Below are 15831 nucleotides of genomic sequence, written 5' to 3'. Positions count from 1 at the left end.
TCATCCTGAGGTGGTCTCCCTAATAAGACAAGTGTTAGCTTGTAATATTCTGTAGTAAGAACATGGATTTTGGAACTCAGTAAGACCTGAGTTGGAAACTTGGTTCTGCTACTTATCAGGTGCGCCATCTTATGTCAGTAACTCAATGCCTTTAAATCTTAAATTGCTCACAAGGGAAGTGGGAATATTAATGTCCAATTCATTTGAGAAACCTTAGATGAATAAACTTCTTTTGAACTGTTTATTAGGATAAGGAATTTAAAGTCCCTAGGGTACCTAGCCCAGTACCTGGCATATTAATAAATGGTATTATAGCTATTATCATTGAGAGATTTTTGTTTTCACTCATTACTTCCTATCTTTTATGGATGCAACTGCCTTCCCCAATAGTTATAAAAAGCATGAGTATAGGAGTCTCAAAGATCTGGGTTTGAATTGTGGCACTATCATTTTACTAGCTGAATAAGCTTTTTATTAACCTTCCTGAGCCCCAATTGTAAAAGAAGATATATAGGGAAAATGAAATCTCCTTGCACGGACATTCTGAAGAGTAAGAATGATCTATTTTAAAATGTGTAGCCTAGAACACGCACTATATGCATAGCAGATATTATAATTATGAGTCTTCTCTCAGGCAGGTATCATGCTGCTATGTCTTAAAGAACACAACTTCACAGTATTTTAAATAAGGGAAGTCGGAAAAGTATTTTTCTGTTATATTTCACTACTTTGCAGAAAAACATAATTTGGTATTATAAAAATTATTCTTATAAATACTATTTGTAGAGTGATTTATAGTTTACAAAATACTTTTATAACTTAGGAATACACTCTAAAAATATTTCTCAAATTAGTCATTTGTTATACCAATAATTATCCTTACATTCCATTCTACCATCAAGGTACTTAATAATTAATGATAATGATAAACTGCAAATATTAAGGAGGCTATAAAAAAGTTAAATGTGTTATTGTCATAGGTATATATTTTTTGAAATACTTGACAGCTAAAATTTGTCAGATGAAATTGAGCAATCTATTATAGATTCTCCATCTCAGTAGTAGATCTTGAAAATAGAAGCCTCCTCTAGGCAAACTTTGACAAAATAATCTTATGAAAGCGGTTTCTTAATTTCTCTTTGATGTCTTGAATACTGTTTAAAATATCAGCTAGGTTGCCTGTTCTCATTCAGGTTACAATACAATTTTAAAAAATCTAGTAGGTGGTTTCTAGAACTTTCATGTAAACAAAGGCAAAGAAAGAATATCGGTATATTTTTATACTAAAAAACTTTCTTAAATCTAAATACATGCATTAGGTCATATGCTGAGTGAGATTAATGACTTATTATCTAAACTCAGTAGGAATGCAATTAAATGCTAAAAAATGGAAAGCACCTTCCAGCTTTACAAGACTGAGCTGTTATTACTATCATAATAACTGAAGCACATGCTTAATAACTCATCAAATACCTCTAGTTCCCTTCAACATTTATAAGGGCAAAACCAGACATCAGCCACAACTTGAAGTGCCATTAATTCCTTTGAAAAACGTTGAAGAGACTGCTTTAAGAAGCAGCAGGCTGGATCCCACTGAGGCCCTCAGGGGTTTCAGGTATTCTGGGAGGTGCACATGTACTTTCAGAACCATGCGTTTAAGGAGAGTATTACTTTTAATCCTTCAAATGAGTAGTTTGGGGTACAGCTTTCCTTATACTAGGTATAAGGCTCCATATGCAGTAGTCCTAATTTCCAATGTTTCATCCTATGCGCAATCCTCAGTTTGGTTATTATGGCCATTCTACCTACATTTTAAAACATTATATAACACATTATAAGGGTAGATGCCACAACGGAACAGCCGTGGATCTGCACTGGTAATAGAATAAGCTTTTCAAGATGTGCTCCAAGAATCCCTCCACGGGCATGGTGTTTTTTTTTTGTCTTTGGTCTTTGCTTCCTTTCATTGCTTTCACCTTCCTCTCATCGTCTACTAGGAATTTCAAACCTTTTGGGAACTTCTTAACTGTTTCAGTGTTTATGTTTACCAGATCCATGACTATTATTTGTTTATAACATTAATGATAATTTCAAAGCCATTTTACAAATAAAAAATTTTGATACTCATAATAATGTCACAGGAGATGAGGAAACTGAGGTAAGAGGAGGTTATATGATGTGCCTGAGTCGTTTGAAGTTAGTGTCGAGAGTATCTGCCTCATGACTCTGAATCTGGGCCTCACTTCAGCTCCATTACTACGTCGTCATTTCTTGGTCTTTGGGTTAGACTTACACTGGAAATTCTTTCTCGCCAGCTGTATGATTTTTAAACACGTTGGCTAAACTCTTTGAATTTTAGCTTCGTTGTTGGTAAATGGGGGATACCAATACTTACTTCATAGGGTACTTTGAGGATTAAATGAAATGATATATGCAAAGTAAAAAAAATCTAGACTACAATAAGCATTCAAAAATGTTAGTGTTTCCAATTCCCTTTCTTGGTGATACTTCACCTAAAGGCAGTTCCTTTAGGTCCACTGAGGGTCTCTGACATTATTTCTGGAATTCAGTGATGGGCCAGGAGTGCAGAGTATATTTAATGTATCAGTAGGGTGACAAAATTAAATGTAATGATTTATCAATCACCTACTACATCCCAGCACAGTGCTATGTGCTACCGATGCACAAATGAAGCAACAGCAGCCAAGGAATTTTGGCAGTGACCAGAACAAGACTTGATGATTTTCTAAAAGATTTCAAGAAAGCTAGTCTGCCAAGTTTAACTTGGTAAATTCACCAAGCACTTAGTAAATTCACCAAAATAATTTCAAATAGAATGAAATAATTTTAAAATTTACAAATTTTATAGTCTAGTCTTTTGTTATTACTTGAATACATTTTACGTACTTGCTAGGAATATTCCTTTATCAAAATTCCAAATTTAATGTGCATTTCTTTATAATTCAGGTTAGGTTATACTGCACAAGCAGGTTAAATTTGCCCTCGTTTCCCCAAGTTCTGTTTAAAATCTAAATTTCACCACTCTTTATGAAACAATGTATCTCCATTCTTTTCTCAATCAAAAGTAAATTTATAATAATTACATGTGAGGCAGAAGAGCTGCTTTCCCCACAAAGAAAAAATCATGCGGTCATCAGCATTGTGTTAAGTTTCAATAGGTTGAGAACAGAGCTTGATTAATTTTTTAAAAAGTATTGACCTAAAATTAAAAAAAAAAAATGCATAGTTTCCATTAGAACTTATCTTTCCTGCAGCTGATAGGTGTGACAACATTTTGTGCTATTTTTTAATTTTTATTTTTTATTGAAGTATAATCCCAGCAATCCCACTTATGGTTATTTATCAGAAGAAAACCAACCAACAAACAAAAACTAATTTGAAAAGATATATGCACCCCTATATTCACTGTAGCATTATTTATAATAGCCAATACATAGAAGCAATCTAGGAGTCCATTCATAGATGAATGGATAAAAAAGATATGGTATATATACAAGGGAATATTATTCATCATTGAAAAAGAATGAAAGCTTGTCATTTGGGACAACATGGATGGACCTAGAGGATCTTATGCTAAGTGAAATAAGTCAGACAAAGACAAATACTGTAGGATTTCACCTGTATGTGGAATCTAAAAAAAAAGAAAAATGAACAAATGAAACAAAACGAAAACAGTCTTATAGAACAGAAATCAGACTGACAGTTGCCAGAAGGGAGAAGGGTGTGGGGTGAGTGAAGAAGGTGAAGCGAATATGGTCAATAATATTGTGATAACTTTGTATGGTGACAGGTGGGTACTAGACTTAGTGTGGTAATCACATCTTAAGGTATATAAATGTCTAATCACTATGATTTACACCTGAAATTAATGTAACATTGTATAGTTTACTCTTAAATTGCACATTCCAGAGTGTTATTTTTGTATCCAACCTGCATTATTACATGGGATGAGGGAGGACCATGCAAGGGCCAATCTCATTGGGAACCTAAACATGAAGGATTAAAAACTGTGTCAGATGTTTTTGCTTTGTTTTTATTACTGTGTCACCTAGATTATAAAATACCTGAGGGTGGGAATAGCTATTTGATATTTTATCCGTCCTGCTCCTTCAGTAACTGGGAACAGAAACACCTACTTGTTGAGGTAAATTTTAGCATGAGTCAGACAAAAAGGAGTTAGGACTCCACCTTCTTTAGATTAGTACATAAGAAAAATATATAGTCAACTAAAAACGTTTCACATTGCAAATAGTCTTTAAAAGGTCAAATCTAGTGAAATCACAGCATAATTTCATTGAAACTATAAGACTAGAGAAGAAGAAATTCCATTGTTACCAACTAGTCACTGGGCACCTGTGTGTGAGACAGTGTGCAGAGTGAAACGGCCCCGGGTTTAGAGTCAGACACTTTGGTTCTCATTCCACTACTGCTTGTGATTTTTGGCAGTGATCTGACCACTTAGGGCCACAAGATTCCTATTTTTAAAATGGGGATGATGCTATCTATTTTATAGCATTATTGAGAAAATTGAGATGGAATATTGCTGTGTATACAGTAATAAATAGGTAATGATTTTTTAGTGTTTAATATGTATTCGACTATTCTTTTTTATTTATTAGCTCATTTAAACTTTACAACAACTCAAGGAGATGGATAGGATTACTATTCCTATTTTAGAGATAGGATTACTATTCCTATTTTAGAGATGAGGAAATTAAGACACAGAAAGTTTTTTACAGAAACCTTGCCACGATCACCTAGCTAGTAACTGGCTGAGCAGGAACTCAAAACTCAAGCTAATTCCAGAGTCTGCTTTGTTGCCTCACTTCATCACAGCAGCTCATTACATGCCCATTGCCCATCGCCATGGATTCTGGTATGCCTTTCCAGAAATAAACAGTTACACTGGGGACACAGGACCGATGCATGAAGAGAGAACAAGCAATATATGAATCAAGTTGTCAAATGCCAGAGGAAGGGTATAACTACACGTTCTACAGAAGTTTGGGAAAATGCAAATATTGGGAATGGGGAAATCAGCAGGAGCTTGTAATGTAGGTGGATATAGGTCTTGGAGAGAAAACAGGACTAAAACCAGCAAAGAAGAGAGGGGGAAAGTAATTTCAGATAGAGGGGACAGAAAGGACAAAGGCTTTCTGTGCTCTGGAAACAAGGCTCAGTGTCTGTGAGGAGGAAAGTTTCTAGATGGGAACACTGAGATTAGACAAGAGGAGGCAATGTAAAGTCATTGTGGAGGATGTATTAAAAGCCCAAGAGAATAAGGATGACTTCCTGGCGGAGAGCCACCTGGGTTTCTGAGTGGCGGTGTGCATGTGAGCACATCTGCCAGCTTGGGCCAAGCAGTGCTTTCAAAAGCCTGATGAGCTGGCAGGTGTCTAACATGGATGGGAGTGGGGAAAGTTAGATGACAAATTGCAAGAGCACAAAGTCTTCAGCACACATACCTACATTCAGACACTTCCCAATTATTCCAGTGGTGATTATCTGGTTGGGGGATATTCCATGGCCTCTCCTCAACCACTTGGCCTTTGGACGTGTTCCCTGTTTATCCGCACCTGGGGGTAGAGACAGAAACAAAGTGATTTTCCAATTAGTCTTTTTGTAAAATTTTGTTCCTCAGTAGCTGTGGTTAAACATTTGTTTTGGGAAGGAGAAATATATTGTGGATGATCAGAACATTTCTTCCTTCCTTTCTCTCTCTTTCTCTCTTTCGTTCTTTCTTTCATTCATTCTTTCTTGTGTTCTTTTCAGTACTTGCAGTCCTTTTATTAAACAATATACTGATAAAGAACAGAACTCACACTTGAGCCTAACGCTAGAATATGTATGCAATTGTTAATTCCCTTTGATCTGAGATGGACTTGTACATTGGGGGCTACCCACGTGTACTTTTAGATAATGTTTTTGTAGCAGAAGCTTCACTCTGCTGAAGTTTTTAGGTAAGAGTGGTTAAAGGTAGTCTCTTTAAAGCACGCTAATATTGCATATCTCCAGAGTGGTCTGTCTACAGCCTTACGATGAGCATGCGTATCATTTTTACCTTTGCTACTTGAATATATTAAGCAATTGCTGCTTCTTCCTAAGTCAAATGTAAATTACCAGGAGACTTGAGTAATTCTCTAGCTGCAGAGTACATGTTGGGCTCTAAAATTCAAGTGTTATATTGGAGGGAAAGGAAAAAAAAAAAGAAAAAGAAAGATGGGAAAACTGAAACAAATCACAATGAACAGATTTGCAATGCCAAACTCTTTTTTCAAAGTAGTATTTTATTATTTCATGCTATTATTAAGAATGTATATGATGTCTAAATAGATTGTAGGAACCCAGTCCCAATACATCATTATCACTAGTATGTATTTGAATATAGTAGACATCAAAATTATTCTAGTCCAAAATAGCCAGAATATCCATCTTGAATATCTGTCTTTTACTTGGGTCCATTGTATGCAAATGTATTTAGGGTGCAAAGCAAACATAACACTCACACATACATACACAGACACACTTCACCTCTTTTAAGAAACGAATACCGTAAAATTTATACACTTGATACACTAGCCAGCTATCAAATGTATTGTATGTCTTCTCTGATAAACACACTTTCATACATTATTACCAGTTCTTCCACTTGAATCCTCGTCAGCTCTTCACCTCACAAACCCAACATTACCCAAATAGTTCTAGAAAAATCAAACGAGTAGAAAAAAAATACATTCAGTTATTTCAGGACATGGCGCACATCAACAGTGGCCACCTATTAGCCAGAGAACAGGCTCCACTGCTTATAAGAATTTTTTGCCACGTTTTTAGGCCTATTGATCTCAGCATAAAATAAAACTAAACAAAGCCTCTACTATGCTTCTGAATTTGTTTGGTAAACTAGAATTATGTCTAAACTCCTAAATAATCAGAAATCATTATGATTATGAATAATTAAAATGCTAAACTCAAGAGGGCACGCAACATTTATTATACTATAGAACTCATCCCCTAAGGGTAGTAGCTACAATTAGTTCAGTTTCACAACAAAAGAAAAATGTGACAATCAGTAATTGCAGGTATTTAGTATAAGGAACAAAACAAGCTATCTTGTCTTTAAATCACACTCTCACAGTCAGCAGAGACCCTGCTCTCTTTTAGAGTTTTGACATTTGTACTAATTCTAGAACCCAGAAAAGCAACAGATAACGGGAAAACATATTTCCTTCAAATCTGTAAGTAGATGTATTTCAGCTTTCTTAGATGCTCTAAATGGGTAGGTTAAAGTAAAAGGTAAGATATAGCAATTGTGGTTTTTAAAAGAGACTTTTAAAAGATATTTTATAAAATTTATCAATATGTTTGTTTATTAATTTACAAACACTTATTAAGCACCTATCATGTGTCAGGGTTTATGTTAAGTGATAGTTATATTGTGTATAAGGACGAGCCTATAGTTATTTTTTAAACCTATACAAACTTATACATACAAATTTGAATCTACCAATATATTTGTATACTCTTACAAATGTAAAGTTTGGGGTATATATTTACAGTTTATAAAATAGAGCTATTCAAAATATTATTTCTCATTATTCTTGAAATTGTAAAAATTATTTTAATTAAAAAATTAAATCACAAAATTATATTTTTCTTTCTCAGAGCCTTCTCTATAAAAAGTATATGTATGTACACAATATATCCATTTTCTTTCACAGTAATAAATGCTTTACAATTATTAGGGTTTTTCTTAAATATTTATAGAACTTAAATATAAGTCAAGTTGAAAATGGTTTAGCAAATAGTAACTACAGTTTTGTATCTAAGAGACTGTATAGTAAAGCAGATTTTCTTTTTCTTTGCTTGAATTCAATATCAAATTGACAACCATGACACAAGAAAGGGTCATCTTTTACTAACTGCCACTTCAGAGAGATACATTTTGTCTTTCATTTAAGTGGAGGAAAGAACTCATTTGAAAGGTAGAACAAGTGATTTCAGAATGATAAATCTCAAGTTCACAATTCCACTTCTAATGATTAGGTGCCTAAGTCTTGTATTTAATTAAAATGGTTATTTTAAATGTTTATATTTAAATTAAACATAATTAGCTAAACCTTGATGTTACTGCCTCATCCGTTTTGAAATTAATTCATTTATAGAATAGCTCAAAAAGTGCTCTGAAATTGTAATATTGAAATAAATCAGAAGCATTTTGCATCTTTTGTTGGTTTCAGTTGTGAACCCAAAGTGAGCCATTTGTATTAGGTATGGCTGTGAGATCACTGGCATGGCCATTACGTAGCAGAATCAACTATTGATATTTCCTTTATACGTATGAGAGATCCTTTAACCTGCTAGGCAATAGTAATCTATAGTCAAAGATATGATTGATTAAACTTTCAAGGAATCTAAATTTTATAAGTCAGTTTTTTCCTTAATACATTTAGGAAGAACCACTGTTTTTAGCAGATGATTCACACATGTGTAACAAGCCTCTGCAACTTACTCTTTTTTTGAGTCGGTCTGATAATGTAACCAGAAAGTGTTTTCAAGGAAATGTTCTGATTTTAACTTCTGTTTCAACAAACAACATTGTCTATATATACACAGAAACCACGAGAGAGAGGGTAGAACACAGAACTATTTTTCCTGTTCTACAGAAAATGTGGATCTTCTAAAACACGCATAATATCCATCTAGAGTGGGTTTCTTGGTGCGGTGAGAATCTACATCCATGAATATCTTACAATCCTGGGTGTGCTTGGTGTGCAAAACTGCTAAGTTGTGCACATTTGTTTATTAATGATATTGCTAACATTTACTATTAGGTTTTGGATATGTAGTAGGTACTGAACTAAATGCCTGATGAGGTGGTAGTATTAGGTCCATTTTACAGGTGAACAAAGTGAGGCTTGGGCAGGCTAAGTCACTTGCTCAGGGGCACATAATTGGTAAATGATGTTGGCAGGATATGAAGCCTCCCTCCATAGCTCTGCATATCACTGTTCCCAGCTCTCCAGCTCAGTGGTCTAAGAGGCATTCTCCATTGTGAGAGGCTTACAACCATCACTACTACCACAACAAAATACTCCTCTCTTGTTAATAGAGTGAGTTAATTAAAAGGTGGCTTGACTATTAGTACCTAAAACCAGTTGCCTCCAATATTAGTATCCTCTCATACCAACATATGCAGAATTTCTAAACATTTTATTAAAACCTGGCCATCTACTCTCCAGTGAACCCTTATAGCTGGGGGGATCTGTTGACATTAGATCAAACCTTCTACACCCCCTCCTACCCTTTAGGAATTTTAATTGTGAGCAGGCTATAAAATCAGGTTCAGCTTACACATCCAGTGAAGCTGTGTAGAATATTTCTCTTCTTTCCTCCCTAGTACCATTGTGTGGCATATCAGAATGCTTATAAGCTGTACAGTATCTCAATTACCATTTGTTTCTGTTTCTTTCAGTCCTGCTCCCTGGTTCCCTAAACAATGAATGATACTCTCACTCAAGAGCTAAGACTTAGGCACATTCTCTGCAAAGAATATGAGTAACAAATACAGATACTCCTATTTAGATTGTAGACTGTGCTCAAAGCCAATTATCTATTGATTTTCCGTTTAACGTTTCAACTATCAGTCCTCATCTTAACTCTGGACATCCTCAGAAGGTCCAAAGGATTGGAACCATCACAAAGTAATCATAACAGAGAGGTACTCTGAGGAGCAAGAAGGGGAGAGACATGCAGGCACATCTGCTTTGTTAATCTTGCTAAGTAGGGCCTTTAAATACCGTCTGTTTTCTCTTCTTTTCTGACTACCATTTCCCCAAGGCTAAATGATTTTTAAATGACTGGGGGAAAAATTTGAGAGGAACTAGGCTGAAATTTTAATTCTTTATTTCATCAGCCAGACAGTGAAATGCAGTTAACCGCACCAAGTGTTCCTAATAGATAAGGGAATTGTTGCTTCACATATAATTACGTTGACTCTAACATTAGACATAGCCAACCATATCATCTTCATACTACTAGAAGTGGTAGTAAGTCTGAAAAGAATCCATTTTGAGGAGGGTCAGAGCTACTTTTATTTTATTTCGAACCAGGGTTATCATGGAATAAAACTGATAATTCTTTAGGGGGAACAATTTTTGGAATATAAAAAAAGTATTAAAGGGTAAATGAAACTGGCTGTTGTGACTGGCAGTAAGTTCAGGCATTTTGTGTTCATTTGTGTTTGCTTTGGAATGTTAAACAGGTTGGGTTCTTTTTAAACGAAAACATTTTATTCAGAACAGTCTCCCATGAAAGCCCTCTTTGACAAAGTGTCATTTTTTGATATATTACTACACGTCTGCCCACATTTTATATTCTAAAAAGGCAAGCAATGTTTTAACAACTTTTGACAAGCATGGGGAATTAAACTTCCATAGAATCAACTCTTAATGTAATGGTATAGAAGGTTATATTTTGTATTTTGTACTTCTTCATGGCAGGCCACAACATTTTAAATTATATCAATTTCTGGTTGGAAAAAGAGCAGAGAAATTAAAGATCAGTAATTAGAATAGAAAAACCTCCATTCGTCAATCAATTACGTTTTAAGCATATAATTCTGAAATTTGTTGAGAAAGAGAGCTATCGATATAGCTATAAGTATCAAGAGATAAAATCAAAGAATTTTCTAGAAGACTAGCTGAGAAATTTCAAGAAATTCAGCTACTTCTTAATTATACTTACAAGTTACCTGCAAATCATAAATTTCAAAGTCACATCCTCCCGCCCCGTGGAAATCTGGCTTGGATAACCACAAGCACCTGGAGTCAACACTGCTCCTCACCCTGTGTCCCACTGACTGGCACCCTTCATGACTAAGGTGCTGATTGCTCTCCAGAATCATCTGTGTCTGCTCCACCCTGCCCTTGCTCATTCATTCCTCCAGAGCTTCTTACAATTCCTTGAATATGTCAGGTTCTTGGCTCCTCTTCCTAGATCACTACCCCCAAACAACCTGGCTAATTTCTCCGCTTCTTTTTGGTCTCAGCTTAGATGCCACTTTCCTCAGGAAGATTTCCCTGGTAATTCTCTCTCTACGTGTCTTTTCTCTAAATCCTGTACAACCATGTTCTGTTTAGTGCAAGTCCTTGTCAAACAGTGATGTCATTGTCTCCTAACCTGCCTATCTCCTCAGCAGGCTGTAAGCTCTATGAAGGCTAAGACCACGCCTGCCTTGTTTAACGGTTAAATCTCTGCTGCTTAGACTGGTGTGTGGAATATTCTGGATGCTCTCAAACTTTGTTAAAAAGATTAATGAATCATTTGGGTGAAAAGTTCATATATGACCAATTATTTTTTTTCCCTTTTGGTGATACTACAAACTGTTAAATGTGACCACTTTAAAAAACTGTTACCATATTTTTCCATGTATAATGCACACTGTTTTGCCCAAGTTTGTGAGGGAAAAGTAAGGATGCACATTATACATGGGTAGTATTAATTCCATATCTATATAACCGGTTTTAATTCTTTTATTTGATTATGAGTTAAAAGTCTAACTCTAGAAATCAATAATGATATCCACATGCAAAATAATACCCTGGGATAGGATAATTGGTTTTGTTCAACTTATGACGAAGAGTTCTTGGCCTTCTCTGATGCGTAAATATTGTAAATTTGTTATTGATACATAAAATTTCTTGTACCACAATGTAAAAAAAAAAAAATGCTAAAATTCCTTTATAATATGAAAAATAAGTACCTAAATGTAAACAAACAAAAATTTGAATTAAAAAATTAAAACAGAAGATTTTATTCCCAGAAAGTTTAGGCCAAAAACGTGGGTGCAAATTATACACCGCAAAAATGGTAAATCATTTCAACCGGCATGTGTTCATCTTGCTGTTCCCATTTGATGATTTCATTTAGCTGGGACAATTTGGTTCAAGAGCTTTTTCATACCACCTCTCTCTCTTAAAAAAAAAACAAAAAAAAACAGAGTGCAAGGTGGGTAATAGGTGCCATTGAGGGATGTGAAGCTCTGGGATGCCATGCTTATATTTGAGTTTATAATATAAACCTCTTATAGTAACAAAAAGGGTAAGTCGAAAGGGGGCAGGAAGAATTTATGGAGACAAAAATGTGTAACATCTGAAGGACCTTAAGGTCTTGCTTTATATCATTATGTCATTATAATTTGATAACTTTTAGAGAGATGCTGTGACTGGAAAAGGAGAAAATTTAAAACCAATACCCTTTCGGTGAGTCAAGGAAATGGAGCTGGAGAAGAGGGCATCTTATGAATACTATTATTAGATAATCAAGAGCTGCAATAATCAATATACTCTTGAAAGTACCTTAAATCTAATAAAGCAGCTGTGGATAACTAAATTATGATTATGACAAATTCAGGCAATTGGTTCAGGGTTCCTTGCATCCAAAATTCAAATAAGTAATCAAAATGAAATTGCATTAGATGACCTCCGACCACCTCTAAAATATAGGAAGCATTTATTAAGCATATCCCAAATAACAGCATAGGATAACTGCTCCCATATTTTACAAATGCCTTTGGCTAAGGGGAAAGGTGGATGGAGTTGGGTAGGGGAGGGTGGGAATGAGGGGGAGGACACAGAGGACGAGAAGGAGCTCCTTGCGAAGAGATAAGTATAACTCTTATTTAAACAAATTGCCACAGCAGTACTTTTCTTAAGACAAGATTAAAAATATGATGAGCTTATAGAATGTTATCTTCTGCAGCAAAAGTAATATAAAACCAATTTTTATTCCCACATAAATTACCTAACAGTGCTGCCACTGACTGGTTTTACACATTAATGCTGGCACTGATGGACCATCATATATAAAAGAGATTCTTTCTCTGGATTTTTCAGTCTTCATCCTTTCATATTTCTTTGTCCCCTTAGTAAACTCTCATTTCTTATTTTGAAATACATTGAAATAGTTCACTAGGAGCACAATGGAGTTGTTTTCACTGGTTGTCTTCTGGATCCTGGGGCCATCACACGGGTGGTGGTAGAAAATTTCAAAGACCAAATAATGATGAATAAATTAAAACACAAAGAGTGCCAAAAAAATGTACACATTTTAAGAGATGTTATCTACCACGTTTCCCTGAAAATAAGACCTCGCCGGACAATCATCTCTAATGCATCTTTTGGAGCAAAAATTAATGTAAGAACCAGTTTTATTTTACTATAAGACTGGGTCTATAATATAATATAATATAATATAATATAATATAATATAATATAATAATATACCCATTCTTATATTAATTTTTGCTCCAAAAGATGCATTAGAGCTGATGTTCCGGCTAGGTCTTATTTTCGGGGAAACACGGTATGTATTACTTTTTGAAGTTGAATTGAGTTACGGTAGCACTGTGTAGTATGACCTTCGCTCAAAAGATGGCGTTAATCAAATGAATGCTAGTGCCATTTATTGTATTCCAATTTTAATACAGTTTTTATCCTTTCTTAAAATGTCTGTACATTTTTTGTTACCGTGTGTGTGTGTGTGTGTGTGTGTGTGTGTGTATTCATTCCCCTTTGAAGAAATATATTTGTTTTACTTAACTGTATTTTCATCTCAAGAACTGTTCACTGCAGCCCCATCTCTTTCCAAAATGCTTCTTTATAGCAATTCTCATTTCAAAAGCGTGCTTCAAATTGATTCTGGGGAATTTCTCTACATTCTTTTGGCAATATGCTTTTTATCAGATCAGCAGAAACAATGTGAAAACACTTGTCACAGTAATTTCAAATGTCTATCATCTACAAATTATACATAAATGATCAATGGTTGCAATGTGGTCCTTGAATGGAGGATTTTTTTCAAGAAACACAAACACATGATGTTGAAAATGTAAAAGGGTACACTGTAAGAAAAAGTCACTTGTGGCATTTTCAGAAACTTATAGTTTTTATTTTTATCTCTATTCAGAACAAGAGAACATTTTTGAAAGAACTAGTCTTGCTTTTCATTTACACGGAACATTATATATACATGCACACCTACTCCCAGGTATAGACAGCATTCAACCAACTCCACAGGGCTGCAGCTGGAAACGGAGTTGGATTAGCAACAAAGCATTTACTGAATGACTACTCAGGGTAAATGATAGAATATCTGCACCCTTGCCCCATGCCATCTCCTGCCAAACAAAGAGAGGTATAACTGTTGAACAGGTAGAAGTTTTTCAAAAAGCACAGAGAAAAAGGCTCTGGGTTATCAATCTATTTTTATGTCCTACATACCAGTTCTTTTCTGTGGTCTTAACTTACATGCTGGTCACTCTCAGAAATTGGTATGCTCCAAGATGCTTCTATTGTATGGCGGGAGCTGAGAATCCTGCTCTGCGATTTAGTGATAAACTACCTTTCAGTTTCTCGTTTCTGTCGTCTATGCACATCTGTATTTCTCTCACAATCGAGAAGCCTTTCCACCAGGGCTTGAAAGTTATGCTATATTTTCTTATCCCATCCCCCTTTCTGTCCTCAGAACTATAATGCAATTCTATGATAGTTTGCATGTGAGGTATTAGACATTTTAACATCCAGATTCAAGGAAGCAAGTATGTAGCAAAATGGTGCTTACCTGAAACAATAACACTTGAAATAGCTTTTGACACGGGGTTGCAATTTTCTGGGAAATAATAAGGTGAGAAGGGCAATGGAAAAACATATCTTTTTACTCTTTTAAATTCAGTATATTTCAGACTTAAGCCTATGGGAATATAATGATACGGTATTATAATCACTCCAATATTCCTAAAACGTTGACATTTCAAAAGAATGTATATAATATTCAGGTGGGGCTCAAGTGGCTCTAACCATCCTGCTGCTGTTTTGTGAAGCTGTGTGTGCCATGGCGGTATGGCCAACCCTTAAAAGGCAATAAAGAACACTCTGGAATGTACCTTATTTCTAAACTACTGTGACACCTTATAGCGCTCTTTGCCAGCACTTTATTGGTTTCACAAGAATAAAAACAAACAGTGAAGTCTTTACTCTGAAATCTATTTCTAGAATTTATCTTACTAACAAAAGGACTTACTCCTATGAGAGGTATTCTAGTTATAAAAGAAGAATTTCTCTTGGTAAGTTTATTTGCGCGTTGAAAGGCTGTATTTATTTGGCACTCTTAATTTATAAATGTGTATTAAAAGCAACAAACTGTAAAATCATACTTTTCTGTGATCCGTATGATAAACCAAAAAGAAGGGAATTTACTGAAGTAAGAATACTTTTTTTCTGTAACTGGGCAAAACTAGTTCATTTATGCATTTAAATAGAACAAAAGAAAACCAAACTTTTCAAAACGTGAACAAAAAATTGGAATAAGTCCAATTTGCTTTCAGCATTGTTTCTAGTGGTTATTTATTTACCCCCAATTGCATAGTCATTGAAGTTTTCAAAAACATTTAGTTTTATTTTTTCCTTTCTTATATTTAAGCATATACTGTTAGACAGCTGATACCAGTTCTTCCCTTAGCTATTTGGATTTTGGATTGTATAGACATGAACTCAGGTTGCCTCAAAAATAATAAAGGAATTAAAGTGTATTTCCAAAGCAACAAAAGAATAACCTATTTTACTACACTGTCACTGTAGAGAAATGTCTTGGAGAATGGAATTCTAGATGTGAAAGATGGTTTATCAGTCATAACCAAATCCATCTATCAATCAGCTCCACAGATGGGTGACAAATTAATGACAAACACAGCAAATACCATGCTAAGTGGTCACCAAACAAAATAAAATTTACTCTGCAATTGTTTATGCAGCA

The 15831-nt window shown here is 34.9% G+C and overlaps 1 protein-coding gene across 5 annotated transcripts in view; it reads right to left on the bottom strand.

Moving 5' to 3' along the window:
• Window positions 1-15831, bottom strand: part of HS3ST5 (heparan sulfate-glucosamine 3-sulfotransferase 5) — a 250976-nt gene that overhangs the window by 89601 nt on the left and 145544 nt on the right. For 4 of the 5 annotated variants that reach the window (XM_088795502.1, XM_019742909.3, XM_088795503.1 and 1 more), the window contains one exon: window positions 5487-5597. The gene's annotated coding sequence lies outside the window, so the exon portion shown is untranslated. The remainder of the gene's footprint in view (window positions 1-5486; window positions 5598-15831) is intronic. The other variant, XM_074333460.2, reaches the window with a different exon arrangement.

Source organism: Rhinolophus sinicus, chromosome 2, assembly GCF_057876585.1.
Source record: "Rhinolophus sinicus isolate RSI-liver-muscle chromosome 2, RSI-T2T, whole genome shotgun sequence".
Lineage (NCBI taxonomy): Eukaryota > Metazoa > Chordata > Mammalia > Chiroptera > Rhinolophidae > Rhinolophus > Rhinolophus sinicus.
Note: the sequence above shows the minus strand (reverse complement) of the source record. Positions and strands in the feature narration are given on the sequence as shown.